Below are 5,120 nucleotides of genomic sequence, written 5' to 3' on the forward strand. Positions count from 1 at the left end.
TTATTCCACATCCACCAAACTTTACAGTTGTCCCTATGCATTGGGGCAGGTAGCGTTCTACTGGCATCCACCAAACCCAGATTTGTCCGTCGGACTGCCAGATGGTGAAAAGTAATTCATCACTCCAGAGAATGCTTTTCCACTGCCACAGAGTCCAATGGTGGCAAGCTTTACATCACTTACATTGCGCATGGTGATCTTAGGCTTGTGCACGGCTGCTTGGCCATGGAAACCCATTTCATAAAGCTTGCGACAAACAGTTATTGTGCTGACGTTGCTTCTGTGGACTACCACTTCGTGGCTGAGTCGTTGTTGCTCCAAGATGTTTCCAAGTCACAATAACAGCACTTACAATTGACTGGGGTAGCTCTAGTGGTGCAGAAATTGGACAAACAGACTTGTTGGAAAGGTGGCATCCTATGATGGTGCCAAATTGAAAGTCACTGAGCTCTTCAGTAACGATGTTCTACTGCTAATGTTTGTCTATGGAGATCGCATGGCTTTGTGCTCAATTTTATACTTTGTGACAGCAACGGGTGTTGCTGAAATAGCCGAATTCACTAATTTGAAGGGGTGTCCACATACTTTTGTATATATAGTGTATTTCCGGGCATGCTCTATTGCTGGTTGAGTTTTAGAATTCTTTGTTTCAACATCTATGTTCTTGCATGTACATTGATTAACTAGTTATTCTTATGCTACTCAAATATAAATAACATACACTAAACTATTCTAATATGTTACTTGGACTTATTACACCTGTTACTGAAATGGTTCTTCCAGTTTGATCTGTTCTATGTGCACTATTTCTATGCTTCCCATACTTATGTTTCGTTTTTGCGTATTTCACTTTTGGTTTTGTATTCCAGCTTTAAACAGCTGAAAATACAATATTTTTGGTTGTGGAAAATATATTTCACAACGATTTAGATGGTACAATGATTCTCTACGATATACTTGCTTGTTTTGTGACATAAACTGAAATTAGGCAACCTATTCGAATTTTAGCAATCAGGAAATGGCCATTTCTGCATAGCGCATCTTTAAAGTATTTAATTGTAATGACAAGATATTCACTTAGGATTTCACTTTATGAAGGCCACAGGACTTAATGTGAAAGAATGCAATCCCTATGTCTCTGTCACTTGCTAAAAAAATAACTTGAAATGCACCCTGGGAAATATGCAGGTCAGGCATAAAACCATACAGTAGGGCTATTCAATTCCGGTCCTGGAGGGACGAGCCATTTCTATTTTCTTTTCAAAGAACCATCTCATTTATGGTTCTTCAGAGACCCTAAAATGGTTTCCTTATGGCATCGCTCTCAAGAACCTTATTTGGTTCCAAGTTGAACCTTTATTTTTAAGAGTGCTGTCTGAACTAACTGCATCCAAAATGGCACCCTATTCCCTATGTAGTGCACTACTTTTGACCAGAGGTTTTATGTAGGGAATAGGATGCAATTTGGGAAAAGGGGATACCTAGTCAGCTGTACAACTGAATGCATTCAAATGAAATGTGTCTTCTGCATTTAACCCAATTCCTCTGAATCAGAGAGGTGCAGGGGGCTGCCATAATCAACATCCATGGCGCCCGGGGAACAGTGGGTTATCTGCCTAGGGTGGCTGGAGTCATTTCACAATCTCTGACACCACCTGGTATAGAGGTCCTGGATGGCAGGAAGCTTGGCCCCCGGTGATGTACTGGGCCGTAAGCACTACCCTCTGTAGTGCTTTGCGGTCGGAGGCCGAGCAGATGCCATACCAGGCAGTGATGCAACCTGTCAGGATGCTCTCGATGGTGCAGCTGTAAAACTTTTTGAGGATATGATGACCGATGCCAAATGTTTTCAGTCTCCTGAGGGGGAATAGGTTTTGTCGTGCCCTCTTCACGAATGTCTTGGTGTGCTTGGACCATGTTAGTTTGTTGGTGATGTGGACGCCAAGGAACTTGAAGCTGCTCCACTACAGCCCCGTCGATGAGAATGGGGGCGTGCTCGGTCCTCCTTTTCCTGTTGTCCACAATCATGTCCATAGTCTTGATCAGGTTGAGGGAGAGGTTGTTGTCCTTGCACCACATGGTCAGGTTTCTGACCTCCTCCCTATAGGCTGTCTCATCGTTGTCGGTGATCAGGCCTAACACTGTTGTGTCATCAGCAAGCTTAAGGATGGTGTTTGGAGTCATGCCTGGCCGTGCAGTCATGAGTGAACAGGGAATACAGGAGGAGACTGAGCACACACCCCTTAGGGGCCCCGTGTTGAGGATCAGCGTGGCGGATGTGTTCTTACCTACCCTTACCACCTGGGGGCGGCCCGTCAGGAAGTCCAGAATCCAATTGCAGAGGGAGGTGTTTAGTCCCAGGGTCCTTAGCTTAGTGATGAACTTTGAGGGCACTTTGGTGTTGAACGCTGAGCTGTAGTCAATGAATTGCATTCTCACATAGGTGTTCCTTTTGTCCAGGTGGGAAAGGGCAGTGTGGAGTGCAATAGAGATAGCATCATCTGTGGATCTGTTGGTACAGTATGCAAATTGGTGTGGGTCTAGGGTTTCTGGGATAATGGTGTTGATGTGAGCCATGACCAGCCTTTCAAAGCATTTCCTGGCTACAGACGTGAGTGCTACGGGTCGGTAGTCATTTAGGCAGGTTACCTTAGTGTTCTTGGGCACAGGGACTATGGTGGTCTGCTTGAAACATGTTGGTATTACAGACTCAGACAGGGAGAGGTTGAAAATGTCAATGAAGACACTTGCCAGTTGGTCAGCGCATGCTCGGAGTACACGTCCTGGTAATCCGTCTGGCCCAAACGGCCTTGTGAACGTTAACCTGTTAAAAGTTCTTACTCACATTGGCTGCGGAGAGCGTGATCACACAGTCGTCCGGAACAGCTGATGCTCTCTTGCATGTTTCAGTGTTACTTGCCTCAAAGCAAGCATAGAAGTTATTTAGCTCGTCTGGTATGCTTGTGTCACTGGACAGCTGTCAGCTGTGCTTCCCTTTGTAGTCTGTAATAGTTTGCAAGCCCTGCCACATCCAACGAGCATCGGAGCCGGTGTAGTACGATTCGATCTTAGTCCTGTATTGACGCTTTGCCTGTTTGATGGTTCGTCAGAGGGCATAGTGGGATTTCTTATAAGTTTCCGGGTTAGAGTCCCGCTCCTTGAAAGCGGCAGCTCTACCCTTTAGCTCAGTGCGAATGTTGCCTGTAATCCATGGCTTCTGGTTGGGGTATGTACGTACAGTCACTGTGGGGATGACGTCCTCAGTGCCATCGGAATAATCCCGGATCATATTCCAGTCTCTGCTAGCAAAACAGTCCTGTAGTTTAGCATCTGCTTCATCTGACCACTTTTTTTGTAGACCGAGTCACAGGTGCTTCCTGCTTTAATTGATAATGTATTTTCCCCCCAGTCTGATTTAGTGCCTGGTCTTGTCCACTCTGTTCTAATGAGTCCTGCTCGGCTTGTGGGCATTGTAGAGGGAAACAGAAGACACATAAGATAGAGACACATTTGTATCAAGAAAACAGGAACCGCTCTGTTTATTACAACTGCATCTAGCGGCTACCAGAGGTTACTGACGTAACCCCGGTTCTATGAACCATGCACAATGTTTAAAACATTTATTTCAGAGTTTCTCTCGCGTCCCCATTTTCAAATAAGGCAACCCCACATGAGGTCGCGATCCTTAGTTTGGGAAAGCTGGGATAAACTGATAGACTCCTGTGTGATCTCGGCACCAATGCAAGCACCGACAGGGTCTATCAGTCCGGGTCATTTGCTTCACTCAAGACTTTGTTGCACTGAGCAAAAGACTAAATCTTGGAGTTGCCACAACCCCTTGGGCCTTAGGCAATATTATGTACATTCATCCTTCCTTAGATGATAGTAAGTTGAGCACTTTTTTTTCTCAGCATCACACCGCCAAGGGAAATATAGTATTCTTTCTAACAAAGATATCTACATATATTTCAGAATGTTTGTATCACTGGAAATAATCCGAATTCATGTAAACACAACAATTTTGAAAACATAGCTTGTACAAAGAAAGTGGTCTCTTGGCACAACTTACCCCGGGGGTAAATTGAAGGGACAGGATAAATTAATCCGCCTACAAATTTCTTTACTGAATTAAATATTACCACTACATTTTTAAAACCATGTCTATCTTTATTTCTCCAAAACAATTCAACACAATCACTTTTTAAACTTTTAAGCATTTAAATCCTTTTTTAACACAGGCTTAATACCTAACAAATACTTTGTACTTTTTAAAACACTTTTAACCTAGGCTAGGCCCTGTTATTACCTTACATCCCAGCGATAATGCCTTGCATTACGCTTGGGAAGAAAACACTTCAATTTGCTCAGCTTGCCATTGGCTCAACCATTGGCTCAATTTGAACATATTAGCCCACACAGCTTAAAGGATGCACTTTCATGCTAGGTTTAGGACCTCATATTGAAGCTTATAGAGAACTCAACTGATGTATAGAACAATCTTTTAAAATGATCTAATTGGGTTTAGATACAGTACAAGCATCATGAAACCTCTAACACAATACATTCATTTGACTTGGAGAAAATATTTTGAGGTTTCTTGAGGTTTCTTCCTTCGCAAACTCTATGAAATGATGACCTCTTCCTTAATATTTGGTCAAATTATAAACGTTGTGTATGGTTTTCTAGAAACAAGTGGCTCAACTTACCCCTTTTGGCTCAATTTACCCCACTCTCCCCTATAACAGAAGTGAACCTCAACTATTTTCGACTAGTCAAAAAGCTTTACAATCAAAGCCAATGCATAATTTGAAATTATATATAAAAAATGTATCTGGCTAAAATGTTATAACTGGATTTGTGAAGTAAGAAGTCTAAAAAAAACAACGGATAATATTATATTTGACGCACTGTACAGACGGTGAGGTGAGATGAGATTCATGAGGATAAAATTAGGCCTTTTTTTTCTTCTTCTCTCCCCTCACATCTCTACGCCTCCTGCCAGTTGCGTGCCCTACTCGTGATGCAGATTTGAGGCGCCAAAACTAATGTCAAGGGGCGGAGCGCGCTTCGGCGCACTCACAGGGCAGGAGGAATTTAGCGAGGCACAAGTGTGCAGAGTA

The sequence above is a fragment of the Oncorhynchus nerka genome, linkage group LG2 (genome assembly GCF_034236695.1).
Source record: "Oncorhynchus nerka isolate Pitt River linkage group LG2, Oner_Uvic_2.0, whole genome shotgun sequence".
NCBI classification, from domain to species: domain Eukaryota; kingdom Metazoa; phylum Chordata; class Actinopteri; order Salmoniformes; family Salmonidae; genus Oncorhynchus; species Oncorhynchus nerka.